The sequence below is a fragment of the Buteo buteo genome, chromosome 20 (genome assembly GCF_964188355.1).
Source record: "Buteo buteo chromosome 20, bButBut1.hap1.1, whole genome shotgun sequence".
NCBI classification, from domain to species: Eukaryota; Metazoa; Chordata; class Aves; order Accipitriformes; family Accipitridae; genus Buteo; species Buteo buteo.
In genome coordinates this window covers 5,760,821-5,775,554 of record NC_134190.1, presented here as the reverse complement: position 1 = coordinate 5,775,554, position 14,734 = coordinate 5,760,821, and the positions used below count along the sequence as shown (strand labels likewise).

The 14,734-nt window shown below is 42.3% G+C and overlaps 1 long non-coding RNA gene across 1 annotated transcript in view; it reads left to right on the top strand.

Annotated features, from left to right (window-relative positions):
- LOC142042374 (uncharacterized) overlaps positions 1-14,734 on the top strand; it is a 269,885-nt gene that overhangs the window by 83,693 nt on the left and 171,458 nt on the right. The gene's annotated exons all lie outside the window — the stretch shown is intronic.

Below are 14,734 nucleotides of genomic sequence, written 5' to 3'. Positions count from 1 at the left end.
CAATTGAAGCAGAATAATTATGCTTATTCTCCTTGTGGGCAGAGAATGTTTGGGAGACAGAATTTATGTAGCTGGGTAAAGTTGGGTGTATTTTTGCTCTCCATTTTTGTTTTTCTTCAAAACACAGTGGAGATCTTGGACTTAATATCTGTTCCTGATTACAGAACCAACTTAATATTGTACACTTATTTCTACCCCATCTGCCCTCATTTTTCCCTTCTGTGCCTATATTTGGGGCAGAAGGTGATAAGGCAAGTCTTACAAAGGATTGCCTTGATGTGCAAGGCCTTCAGCTGAATCCTTATCAGATACAGGGCAAGTTGGATATGGCATATAATTTAAGGCTTTTTCAGTTGAAGGTGATTCTGCTGCATTTGTTCTGATGGCTCATGGAAAAGCACGTAAAAGACTGCCAAGCCAGCTTTATGCTTAGAGGAAACTGTTGGGTGCCTTGTTCCTCAAGTCCCCAGAAAATGGGCAAAAGTTTTCCCCTGAATCCCTTCTGGGAGGCTGATGGACACTGAATGTCTCTGTGGTACAGAATGACCAGCTATTTAATGGAGAACCAAGAGGAGGAACCTCAAATGAAAAAGCTTTGCAATATTAGAACTGTGGTTGAACTGTTTGCTCGCTGTTTTAAGCCTTCCAAAAGGGGTGGTGGTGGGGAGAAGAGCAAATCCGCTGCTTTGCTTGCCTGTACAGGAAGGAGTGGCTGAGAAAAATGTGCTGGGAGTGTTTGGAAGGGGAGAAAGTGAGCTGGCCAGTTTGATTAGGCTAAGGAGAATAAGGCTTATCCACAGATCATCTGGATGCATGTGAATATATGGAGGTGGATTGTTTCTTGCCAGAGACTTGTATAAAATTGAAAAAACAGAGCAGGCATTTTTTTTCTGTAGCAGGATATAACTAGATTGTAAACTTTGGCAGGACTCTTAACATCTGAATGCTTCTTGAAACTCTGACAATGTTTTTGTAAAACTGATTCTGGAACTGGAATAAATGAGAGTTTTCTATATTCTCCCTCATGTTAATTAGGTGAAACAGTAAGTTTTATATTTGTCCAGAAAGAGGTCAAAGCAAACAAGAAACGGAGAATGGAGGAGCCAAACAAGGAGAAGTAATGAGCCAATTTCTCAAACTGGCAACGACATACCACGAGTTTGGAAAAAGTACACTTGCAAGCTTCCTTTATTATTATAACCTCTTGAACAGAATAATCCAGTCCAAACAGCTATAAACGCTTTCCAATAGAGAAGTTTATGACCTAGTTTCTGACTGAAACACAGTATCACAGTGTGTGGAAAAACTTAAGTGAAGATGCTGGTGGCAGTGCCTCTAGAGTGTTGTATTAGAAACTCGGTGTATTCAGGCATTCCTGCCCTTTGCAAATACTTGCTAAGTGGAGTCAAGTGGAGTGAACTTGAAACATTGTTGGTTTTTTTGTTTGTTGTTTTTTTTTTTTTTTTTTGTTTTTTTTTTTTTCAGGAGATGTAGACATTTAAATGCCTGGGTTGGCATGCAGAATTTTCATAGGATGTCTGAATTTTTTTAACAGAGCACTGTTTGGAAAAATAATCGTTCTAGGATTATTTCAACAGGAATTCAGCAATTACAGGATGCCTTTCTAGATCCTGTGTTCCTTTAGAGCAGTGAAGGGGAAAAAAATGTATTTAGTCTGTTCATAATTATAAATCTGTTCTGGAGAGAGGCAGGGAAAACTTTGATTAAGCTTCATTCAATTCATGGCCCTCCTGTGAGGAGCAGAGCAAGGAGTTGAGGGAAGTGTGCTGGGAGGGGGTGGGGACAAAAATGTTGAACTTGTAATTTGAACAGCAAATTCTCTGAAGTTGGAGAAATATTGCTCTTTGCTTCTGTATACCCTTGCAGGAGGCATCAGAACAGGCCACATTTTAATTAACTGCTCTGGTGAGAGGCTGGCTGACATGGCACTTCTGTGAGGGGGAGGAAGTAACTCAGAAGTAAACTAGATGAGCTGTTACAAGTGGGGAGATTTTGGTTTTGCTCCTTTTTCTGGCTCTTCCTGTGACTCACTGATACCACTGAAAGCAAGGGAGCTGTGCTGATCTCCGTCAGCTGCCGCTGTGACCAACACCGTCTATCCCTTCCTTCTGCCTTTTCAGGGAGGTTGGGAGTGATCTCGAAAGCACAGACCATTCGTGCCTCAGCCAAGAAGTGTTTCTGAGTGCTGTTGAAACACATTAAATAATACTTGGTTGGCATAGCAAGAGCGACATTTAAAATTCTTGCAGTGTTTCAATTATAATTCCTTTATTATTCCAGTTGCTTATAACTTCCTGAAATGCTCATGTCTGAAGTCTGAAACTTTCCAGACTTGATCTTGGCCTGACAGTGACCTTTCTCCCCTTTTCTTCTTTGTTTCTCTTTTCTCTGTGGTGTTAAGTGAATATGGCTTGGGCATTTCATTTCTAATGAGAAGAAAATAGTAGAAAAATACACGTCGGCTATCACTTTAAAACTCTGAGACTGAATAGCTCAAGTGGTGCAGCTGTTAGAGAAATGGTGGTGAAAATCATCAGAAGTGCTTATTGAATCTTACCAGAATCTGTGGGAGGGGGCACTCGGGACTATCAACTTTAGGTCTTAAAATTTAACTTTCTCTCTCTCATGCCCATGCATTACACTTCTTCATAATTACCACATGCAGTTATTTTGGCCTGATCAGTGATCAGCTGAACGAAGCGGTAGTCCTTGGTGAAAGAGCAGATCTCTTTTTCACTGTTTGCCATGACCCTGGCGAGACAGGGCTTCTAATTCAGGAGCAGAGCAGCACAGCTGGCAAGTGCTGTGCTGGGACATGCAAGGGGGGAGCCTTCTGGGGCTCTCCTCCTGTCCCACAGTTCAGGTTGAAAATGTTGAAGTTTTCAGAAACTTTTCTCCCAGGAAAGCTGTTAAAAACCCCACAAATTTTAAATAAACTTTTTGACAAGCTCTACTCAAGTTGTAGGCTGCAGTAGTTTAAATCAGAACCCAGTTGTCTCAGAGGATGGGATTTATACCTGGGGTGGAAAGGGTAGAAATAAATTGTCAAGTGCTTTAATTTAGTGCCGTTATCACGTCTGCCTATTAACTTATGTAAAGACTACTGATGATGGTGGTGATGTCGCTAAACAGCAAATTGTGGGGTTTTACTTCTTGACTCACAAAATGTTTTTCAAGAAAAAAAAAGTCATGTGCTTGCCTGTTGGCTTGCACACAGGCACGCTTTGCCTTAAAGACTGTGGTTTTTGCCAAGGACAATCAGTGTGAGTGTTTCTATAAAACATTGTAAGAAACTTTTCATTTCTAGAATTGGCTTCTCTTGGTCTGTTCTGTTCCATGGGAAATATCAATCCATGCGCATTCATGAATCATCTTTGTTTCTATTGTTAAATGGATGTGTCTTCCCAGTGACGAAGACAAGTTCTGACTCTGAAAGCTGCAGGGCAGCAGCGGACAGAGGGTGAGAACAGAACTGCCAGCAGATCTGGCACGGGCTCCCGTTGTGCTCTCCTGCCCCTTAACATGTGTTTTAACTGAATTCCCTAGCTCTGAACCTCCTGTGTAACATCACAACTCTCTGATCTTGTAGAGAACCGCAGAAGCTTTCTTCATTGCCTGTCATAAACCTATTTTGGTCACCTGCAAGATCGTCCCTTGCAGGAGCTCCTGAGTGCTGCCCAGACACCGCTTCAGCAGCACTGCCAGCTCTTGGGGAACTGTAAGGGGCCTGTAGCATAAGCCCAGCTTCTCATATTGCTGGAGAATACTGATTTCTTGTTGGCGAATAGTACTATATACATGGTTTTCTTAATGTTTAAGGATCTTGGGATTTAAGATTAGGTCAAGAAGTACAGAAGTCCCATCACAACCACTTTCACCTCTAAAAACTAGTCGGAACGCATCTGCACCACAGAGTGGAACAACTATCTTAAAGTTGCATTGATCTGTCATAAAAAGCGAAGTCTAATACCAGAACTTGAAAGAAAATTGTTCCGTGTTGCCAGTTTATGTCTTCAGAACAGGAGGGACTGTTTTCTTTAAACTGGCCACCAGGTTTCAGTCTGACTTGCTGTTTTCTCAATGGGAATCTTGTCAAGTGGGGCATCCTTCTGACCTGTCCCCAAGCAAGTCAAACTTCATAGCTGTGTGAAAGACATCCGTTGATGAAAAATTTTGGGGCTTGTTTTCCAGGGAAAAACCCTGGATTCTGAATTCTTTCAGGCCTCCTGATACATGGGAAACTACTAATATGGAACTGCTTGGAACAGGTCCAGTAAACTTCAGGTTCAGAAGTTAAAATACAGCTTTACCCTTGAAGCCAGCCTTGCTCATCCTAATGGGAATGAGTAATGCATACGTTGGTATTGGCAGCAGGTAGCGAGTACCACTGCAAATGTTGTGGGCACGTGACAGTCAATGTGCAAAAAGTTTTAGGTGAAGTAATCAAAATTTCCTTGAAAATGACAAACCTCTGTTTCTGTGGTGCTTGCCTTGTCGTTTCAGTCTGTCACCGAAGCTACTGCTTTAGGTTTGCTCTCTTCCATGCTGTCTTTGGGCTTATACTTTCAGTTAAATTTTTAAAAGTCAAAACTTTGAAAGACAAGCATCTATTTCTATCACAGATATTTAAATGAAGACTTAATTACTGGAGTATCCAGAAATTCGTTGTTTTGAGACTTTTGGCCCAAGCTGCCCAAACTCTACACTTGGATGGGTGTGTTTTTGCAGGGTTACAGCTAGGTGTTGCTGCTTTTGTCAGCTGTAGGATATTCAGGGTGGATTTCCAACAGGAGCATGGAACTAATTTTATCATGTTGATTTTATCTTCAATTGTTTCTGCATTGGTCTTTCCTTTGTAATCTTCACTTTAACTACTGGCATAAGTATTCTGCCATCCAGATTGGGCTCTGGTGTTAGAAACTTTAGTAACAAAAGTCTTTTGTTCCTGGGGTATTTAAAAACTGACTGGTCATCCTTTAACCAGTTGAATCAAGTTTAATGGTGAGCGATTGTTTTAATTTACTCTGTTGGTTTTTTTTGTTTGTTTGTTTGGTTTTTTTTTCCCCAGTTATTTTATTAAATAGTCTATGGCGATGAGTACTTTGGAAAAATTCAACTTAGCTCCTGAAATGCTAATCTGCTAATCACCCTTGCTTTGTCACTTCCCTTGCCCCCCACGTGCCTCCTCTTATATACATGGTCTATGAGTTAATAAATGACACACCAGACACATAACCAAGTATAGGCAGAAAAAGCTCCCTGAGAGAGCTGAAGCAACTCCCACGCAGTAAATTCACGGCTTGCTGAACGCTGCTGCTGTTCTGTTGAAGGAGGGATCAGAAGAGCACGCTTTTCTTTTTTTTTTTTTTTTTTTTTTTGGTGCCTGGATAGTTGTGCGAATGTGCCCTGGGTGCCTGATTTCCCTCCCCCACCTTCCCAGGGCCCTCAAAAATAACCATAATCCTCCTGGCTCTTGTTTCCTCCACCAGAAAAACGCATCAGCTCTTAGCTTGGAAAACATCCTGCTTTGCAGATGTGCTCAGTCCCAGGGAGGACGGACGGCCCTCTCCCAGGCTGAACGCTCCCCGGGTCAGCTGCGTGACCATGTCTCGTCTTGGTCCTCTCAGAAATGATTAATTCTGGTTACGTTGCTGCTCTGTGTACAGTCGGGGCGGTCTCTTGTCTTATTTTGGGGATCAGTGTAGGAGGGCTGTGTTGCAGATTGCATACCATTGTCTTTGGACATTGGGTACATGCGGTGACTCATCAGTTTAGTTTATATGTCAACCGAAAATTCAACTTGAAACTTTAAACTTGTTTTAGGATGCTTACAACTCAAGGTTTTTAAATTGTTTTTTTGGGGTCACAATTAGCACGTAGAGTCTCCTGCAGGGAAAGGTTAAGATGAGGTGGAGATACTTGTATTTTGCAAGGAAGCGAAGAAGATGGTGGCTTATTGCTGCAGACAGCTGGGGCTCTGCTGGAGGAGAGGGAGGGGATGTACCCTTACCCACCACTGCCCTGAGTGGGCTGACTGGAAAACCTGAGCCTCTGCCACGTGCCCCAGCGCTGATAAGGGTTGTATTTAGCTGATCGGTGGAGTGAATTAGAAAACATTCAGTGTCTGTAAAAAAGCAACAGTCTTTGGCCATAAACTGGGAAAGGCAGCACGGGGCTGCCCAGTCAGGGAATCTTCAGGCACGGAGTCACCGGTGAGATGACCGACCTCGGAAAACCAGCAGCCTGGAAACCGAGAAGTGGGAATTCTGCCACGATCAAAGCAGGACCGAGCAGGAATATGGTCTCGCCAGCAGGTTGGCGTTGCCATTGTCTGACGGAGACGGTGCCTGCTCGGCTCCCGCCGGCGCCCAGCCCAGCCAACCTCGCGGTACTTTCCCAGGACAGAAGTATCGGCGTGAGAGTTTTCCACGTGCGATTCAATTGCTCTGGTCGGACCACCCTTGGGTAGGCAGATTACAGTCGGTCGAAGCTATGTTGGTGGCAGCGCTACGTCTTTGCCATCTGTAGGTTCAGATATGCCGGAGATTAGGCCTGTTTCAAGCTGTCTCTTTCATGACCATACCCTTCGTCTGATCCCAATCATTAAGAGATTAGGTTTCTTGAAATATCAGCATTTGTCGGCCCCCCTGGATGGAGCAAACCACTTAGCCCACAGATGCGGGAAGGCTTGAATAGGTTTTCAGTGTGAAAGAAATGCTGAGTTCCTAAGACGTATAATTTATACGGAAGAATAGTCTTTCACCTGCAGAGTGTGGGTAAATGCTGTTTTTTGTACTGCGGTCAAGGGCATGCACCGATAAGCTGGTGGAAGAAGGAATGCAGCGACGGTAGGTGTTTCTTCTAGGGAACGAATACAATAAAAATAGGAATATGCATGAGACGGAAAGCGCTGACTTATCAGAGCTTCCCAAATGCACACTGGTTTAAAACTTTATTCTTATTTTCTTTGGGGACTGTGTTGCAGGTTTTGAGCCTTGTATTTTTCAAAATAGAGCCTTTGTCATAAGAAAAAGTTGATTTATTAAAAATCCTCAAGTGGCAGGCAAAGTGGAGAGCTTTTGATTCACATGCTGTGCTTTCTGAGGAAGAGTCTGAAAATAAGTGAAAATGAGGGTTTTGATGTTCGGCAATCGAGGATTTGGCCAAAGCTTTGGAAAAGTAGTACAAAACATAGCGCACATGCCTTCGTTTGTTTGGAGGGACCGCTGCCCAGCTTGATTGCTTTGTATTGGCAAACACGGAATTTCAGTGCAGATAAACACTGTGATGTTTTGCCACCATAAAGAAAAAAGGCCGAGCTCTGGGTCCTGTATCTGAAACCAGTTCCCGGACTTATAGGTGCGGGTCGTTCCTGCAGTGCTGGTCTCCTGTCGTGGGGCTGGGAACTCCCCTGATTTTACGCTCCTAGCCGGAATCTAGACCTAGATGTGTCTGATCCTCTGCAGTAAAGCTGCAAGCGTTCATGACAAAGCCTGGAGTAGGCAGAATATGTGTGTGACTTGTTTATTAGGGAAATGTCTGATTATTTCAGTCTTGCTCTGAATAGCTTTCACATTCTGGTCAACCCTTTGTTTTCCCTGTTTTGTCACTTCTTACCGAAATCCGCCCCCCCGTCCCCCAATGGCATAAAATGTTCTTGTCTTTTTTTTTGTAGAGGCTGTTCATGAGGAGCACCATAATATGTACTCTGAGTACAAAGATGCATTCTTCTGTTTATTCATAGAATCGCAGAATGGTTTGGGTTGGAAGAGACCTTTAAAGATCATGTAGTCCAACCTCCCTGCTATGGGCAGGGACGTCTTTCACTGGATCGGCTTGCTCAAAGCCCTGTCCAACCTGAATTTGAACACTTCCAGGACAAAAACTCGGCTGGATTAGGTCCTTTGGATATTTTCTGCATTAAGGTAATAATAAAGTGATTCACATTATCACATACAATTCTGTTGAGTTTTATTGGAATGAAGAGAATATTTCCCATGTAAATGATGCTAGAATGGACATGAACATTTTATATATGTAGGTTGTCTTATTTTCACCAGTTAACATGCAAAAGCATATTTTACTCTTAGAAAAGAATTTTTGGCCAAGTTCTACTTGCTCAAGTCCGCAGAGGTGTAACAAACAGTTCTGTTGATTTCTCTGCAATGAGTTCAAATTTTTGCTTGTACAACTGAGGAGACTCTGACCCATAGCTATGCAAAAAATATACATTTTATTCTTATTTAAAATATCTCAAACTTTCAATACTCAAATTACTATTTTAAATACACTTCACTTTTTTATCTGCAATCCTCCCACATAATTTACTTTAAGTTTTAAGACAGCTGTGATTGCCTTCTCCTGCTTGCAGCTGTTCCCTTTTTCTTGAAATTTAGACTGACTGAAGCAGTTGGTCTAGACATTATTGGTTTAATTCAAGGGGAACTTGCTCACTGATCTTTCAGTGTTAACCATAGACAACGTGTATGTACACACATACCTACAGTATGCGATACATATGTTTAGAAGTGACTTCATCGTGTGGTTTGGTCTACAAAGCCAAGGAGGAGAACAAGGCTGTTTTTGCAGGAAGATCTCACCAAATGCGATTATCTAAAACTCCAGTTCCACTAACAGTTTGCATCTGGCTGCCTGGGGAGGGAACTCAGCAGTTAAGCCAAGCAAAGCAAGGAGTGGATTGCAGCAGTTTACATTTTTTTACACTTGAAATTCCCCCTGTTTAACTTTACAAGTGGACTGGAGACTTAAAACTTGCCCTGGAAGGGGTGATCTCCAAACCTTGTTGTCTGATATGGATTCTTGAACTTAAAGAATAACTGTTACTCTAAAATTCAACCCATAAAAAATAAGGGGGCTGGGAGTCTCTGGGGATGCTGGTACAGGGCTATGCTGTATGAACTGGGTTCTTGGCAGGATTGCTTTTTGTGCATTTGCACAGGAGGGATGGGGACGCAAGGAATCTAACCCCAAACAAATCAGTCTTTTTGAGACAAAATGTTTATTGCAGTTGGCTTTAATATAGGTGCCATAGCAGAAGTGCATTGGCTTGAATGCAGGGGTGTATAGCTTCTTTTACATCTGTAAGGTTGCTCTGGATATACTGTGCATTGCTGCAGCCAAGGTCAGATGCGGGTCATGGGGGGGTGTTTGTGTGTACAGACTATCTATAGCAGTATATAGCAGAAGCATCTGCGAGCTATAGAGCTTTGCCATTATCACTTAATGATTTGAAGCACGACTCTAGCTTAAAAAAAGCGCACACTTTCTCATCATGTTGGCTGTTCAAATGTGTAATGGATATTCTTAACTGCAACAGGAAAGCATATACAGTAATTAAAACACAGAACAGAAGAATTAGTCAAATTTGGCACAAATGCCTGAGAAAGCGTCTGCTTTTGCTGTAGATAGAAATGAAGCACTAGCCGAAATTACTTTCAAAGGTTTTAATTACATCTGTTTTAATTTAGGATGTGAAATACAGGATATTATTTTTTAATATAAATTTAATTCATGGTTAATCTGCAGATTGCAATATCCTTCCAGTAGGAGTGATGTACTTGGAGTGGGATAATTGAAAACTTCCCTTTTGAGCTGTTAGTCTGTCACAGGGCATGCTGTCCAGAACCGCGTGTTCTCTGTATACGTGCAACTGGTGGTGGTGGATCATTTAACAAAAAAAACCCCAACACTCTCTTGATGTTAGTAGAAGTGCATTATTATACAATAAGCTGTTTATTATACAATAAGCTGTTCATACTGTAGATATGTAAACCAGCCATCAAAACATAGTATCTTTTCCGTAGCCTTTTTTTTTTTCTTTCTGAAGTGAACACGGTAGGACTGGAGAGTAGTACTTCTCAAACTAGTCTAAAGCTGACTGCTTGTAAATGAGAAAAACAACGTGCTCGAGCTAGTCAATGTTTTTTCTCTAATTAACCTTTTCCAAATAAGAAAGGGACCTTGTGTGTGCGTGCATGTGTTATTTCACGTATTCTGCACTGTTTGATGGCTGTGGGAGTCATGCGCCAGTAAAGGGTGAGTTCAAAATGCTCCCAGGGAGAGAGTGCAAGGTCCAGGCGAGGGAAACACTGGCGATCTTGCAAACCTGGCTGCTCAGAGAAAGGGTTTTAAGTGTCATTTGAAAAATTAGAGCTGCTGTATAAATCAGTAGGTTCAAACGCTCGAGACCTGAAGGGTTTGGGAAGATTATCTGAATGAATTTCAAACACTACTGGGCCACTGTATTGGATGAGTTGTGAAATAAATAGCGAGTTGGGTGAGAGGAGCGAGAAGAAAAGGTCATCTGTTGTCCTCCACTCAAACAGGGAGAGGAAGGGCAACCGGGAACCGCTGCTCAGTGAGCCTTGGGTTTAGTCCTCATGTAAACACATACGCCAATGAATAAAGTAATAGATTTAAAAATAGAAACTGTGTGTACCTGAATAACAGAAACAGGAGCTAGAAACTATGTATCTGGGTAACAGAATCATGGGTCTTCAATAGTTTAGTTATGTAAACGTGGAAATTGGGCCAGAAAAAATGGAAAGCCTTTTTTTGGGTCAAAATTATAGTATTGGTAGTAGAGGAGACTGCAGTTCATATAATGTAACTTGATTTGGGGTGAGTAACATATAATATTTTCTTGTGAAATCTTACTTAAAATACCATTTTAATTGACTAGTCTGTGAAAGTTGGCACACTGACTGAAATTGAAAACTGGCTAAAATAAAAAGAAAAAACCCCTCTCAAACCCAGAAATGGATGGCAGTAACGATATACAAGGTTAGGGAGTGTTATCAAGCGGGCATTGTAATGCTTTTCCCATCTTATTTTAATGTATCTTAATGTAAGGATGTGGGATGTGGATACATAGTGACAAACTCTGAGCTCTCTTCCACTTCATAGTACTTTCTCCCCCACACAGAGGTAATCAGCTCTTCACAAACAACTTATCCTCTTGCTGTGAGCAGGTTCCGAGGCTATACGTTTTTAGCAGGGTATTGATTTTTGTCAGAGGAGTGGCTGCACCATTGGTTTCAGGATCGTGTCTCTGAGAAGAGTTTGATCCGTTTTGTGTGTGTGCATGTTAGGAGCATCACTTTTTAAATGCCTCCAGCAAAACTTTGGTCGATCGGTGATGCGGTACCGGAGATCTTTGTTGTAAGAACTCTTCTCCGCAAATAAGAGGCTCGGGAAAGCTGAGTTTCTCATGTAATTACTTCATGTGATTGCAGAGCTGGGAGTTTAAGTACATAAGAAAACCCCAACAAATACCAGGGGACTTCTGATAAAATCCTGAGCATGTGGCAGTGCTGTCCCTTGATGTAATTTTTGTCCCATGATGTATCTGTTAGAGTAGGAACAAGGTGTTAAGGATGATTTTGTTTGACTTGCACCTTCTTAGTATTTTAGTAGCTGCAGGTAGCATCACTGCGATAGCAGGCAATCATTGCTTTGCTCGGTCTTTAAAAACATTACTAAAAATGTAGCTGTGTTACCAGTAGATACTGTCTGCCGCAGTCGCCAAAACTCGGCACTTATTTCTGCTGTCTTTGCTTTGTGGACCACAAGAGAGAAGTTTACTGTCACTTACGTTCAGGCAAAGAGGAGACTTTGCTGTGCCGAAGGGAAGAACAGAGAAGATGCAGTGGATTTGGAGGTCCTGTCCCTTGTTTCTGAAGACACTTGGTCAAAATGGGGACCACTGATTTATTCTCCAGACTTGGTTTAATTATGAAACCAAGGAAATACTGAGTGCACGCTTCAATTTTTCTGTTGTATCTTGGGAACTTTGGGTTCACTTTTATTGGCTGATGGAGATTTAGAAACCTGGCAGCCTGTACTTCTTGGGAAGATGCTTTTTGGGAAAGAAAGATAGTCAGTGATGGTAGAAAAACAAGTTAGAATAACTCTTTTTGGCTGTCAAACACATCTTTGACTTAAAACTAGTTGCTAAGCCTAATAGCAATGAAAGACAGAGAAAAAGCCACCTGCCTTTCCTTATTCTAATGCCTAAGTCCTTAATAGACTGCCTTAGTCCAGCCCCTGGAAACTTAAAGCCATTGTAATACTATTACATCCTCAGGCAGAACCCTCAATAAGGCACAGCCTGGAGAAGAGAAAATACCTAGACCATCATTTTAAAGCCAGTTCCCTCCAAAAGCTGACAAACAAACCCCATGTTGTATTTGAAAGTAACTAGAAAAAAAAATATTGCCTACAGAAGACTCAAAGGAATCAACAAAGACCATTAAATAAACCCAAAGAAACACTCCTCCCAGATAAACACTCTGTGCAGTCAATGTCCCCCCAAAAGGGAAGAGACCAACAGATTTAAAGTAATAAGGGACATAGAAAAAAAATAATGTGCTGGCTAGAAGTTTTGACCTCTGCTAGTAAACTTGTAAGTACTTTGTGCTGCCTGCAAATGCCTGGAGGCTGGGCTGCCTGGTATGCAGGGAATAACCCTGCTGAAATGGGAAGGGGGGACTCCAGCCTGCGCCGTGCACGGGGTTGATGGCACAGGGATCCCGCCGGGTATGGCAAGCTCTTCACGGCAGACCAGAGATGGATTTTGGTTGTGGCCCTGGTGCATTCTCCTGTGGGCACCTGGATAGTGTACGCTTGTGCACGTGGCCTCAGAGTTAGCTGTTCCTGTGCTAGATGTTTGTTTCTCCCTCCTTTTCCACCTCTCGCCCCATACATCCCCTTCTAGAACAACGCAGGAAGTATTTGAGGATACTTCGTTGGTGTCTCTGTTGTCTATGAAGAAATCTACTGCATAATTTTTGGGCAAAGTGGGCGTTACTCCGGTTCTTGACTTCTCCTGTTCCCCCATGTCCTCTGCTTCCATCAGTTTTGCAACAGAGGGAAGGGAATGGGATGTCCTGAGACTTGACTACTTTTGAACAAGCAGCATGCAGTTCAATGCATTTAAATAGGCGAAAAGCTTATTAAAAATATCGTGCCTACTCAGACACTATTTTATTCTTACTGCAGTGGTCTGTAGATGTGCAAATTGAAGATCGGGGTCCCTTTTGTTCTATACTGTGTATGAAGCAAAACCACAGACCATGGACAAAGGAGCCTAAACTTCCAGTTGCCAAATATAGCATGTCGCTGGGTGAGATACTGAACTTTTTTCTATAATAGCATGCACTATGAATTTCCTGCATCCTTCTCATTTAAGAAGCCTTAGAACTTAAAAAGCCCTCACAGAATAAAACAAAATGTCACAAGCAATCCCCTTTCTTCTCATTCCTCTCTCCATTGCCTGGAAAGGGTGATCTGCCATTGCTGTGAAAGTATGATGAAAAATGTGGGATAATCTGTTGCACTACTGAAATATTTAATAGTAAATGCAAGTCAAAGGTCCTCACTCAAAGATTTAATTGCAGTGTTGTTTTTGTCTTTACCTTGCTTTACCAATTGTTGCATTATCACCTGCTGTACACCCCCCCCAACCCAACTCTAAGGCTTTTTTAGTAAAAGTAAGTAACTTCACGATGATTATCAGATGTGCTTTATGTTTATACTTATGTTGACTGTTCTATATATTTATTTAAAAATCACAGTCTCTTATCATAGTAATAGTCTTGTGGAAGAATGTGTTAGAATAGTTCCTGAGCACCCAAGAACTGCTGAAGCAATCTTGCCTGAATTTTTCATTTTTCAATTATCAGGATTTTCTGTTAGTGAAAAAGAAGTTGCTGCTGCTACCTAAGCTGAGAAGAGCTTGTAGATGTTAATGATCTTTTAGCGTGTAGACTATAAACAGAAAGAAATCTGAAATAGAAATCTTCTGACTGCATAATACAAGAAATAACCAACATCTAGTTACAATAACTGTTGAGGCTCCTATTTTAGGCCTCTTGTGGCTGTGGTGGTGTGTTGTTATTTTGCCTTAGTGTGTTATTTTAGAGATGCTTGTCTGCACCTCTGCAGAGGTGAGAGGCTGCTTTACGTAAGCCAACACAACTGCTTCATCGTCTATCGCTCTTGCTTGATTTTGGTCTTTGAACTTGTCTCGTTTCTTTTGCATTTAATACCAGCAAATGCAAAGGTGACAGGGGTGATGTCCAGCGTCAGGTAATTCTGTTGTTAGAGGAGGTAAAAAATCGAGGGTTGCAAGATGTGAGGGAGCTCTGAACTTCTGGATCTGAACGTCCCCAAAAGTGCAGGGAGATGTTGATGGTGTGGAGCAACGTTCAGTGGTGGTCATCTCTAACTGCTGCTTTCCTGCCTTTATCTTGTTGGATAAATAATGAGTTCAGATCATGGTTGACATAATTCCTGTTGCCTCCGTGTTGCCTTCTGCATGCTGTTACCGTTACAGTAAGCTCTACGTTTGCTGTGTCCCTCGTGTCAGCTCAGGATTGCAGCAGGGTTAAACTCAGGTGGCCGAAATGGTTAACTCCTGATGTTGTTAGCCCTTACCCTCCCCTGGGAAAACTTCCTTTTCAGCTGGACCCCCCCCCCATGAAACTTCTCCTTCATCACGGTAGGTCACAGCTCAGCCCAGCAAACCCCCACCAGTGTTTTTATGGTGAGAACAACCTTGTGTTCAGGCTAACCCAGCCTGCTGCTGGGTGGGCAGCCTCTGGAAGTGAGGATGAGCTGTGTCGAGGGACTATCCACGGCAGTCTTCTGCACTGGGACCGCCTGCCTTCGGCTGGGACCGCCTTCTGCATCT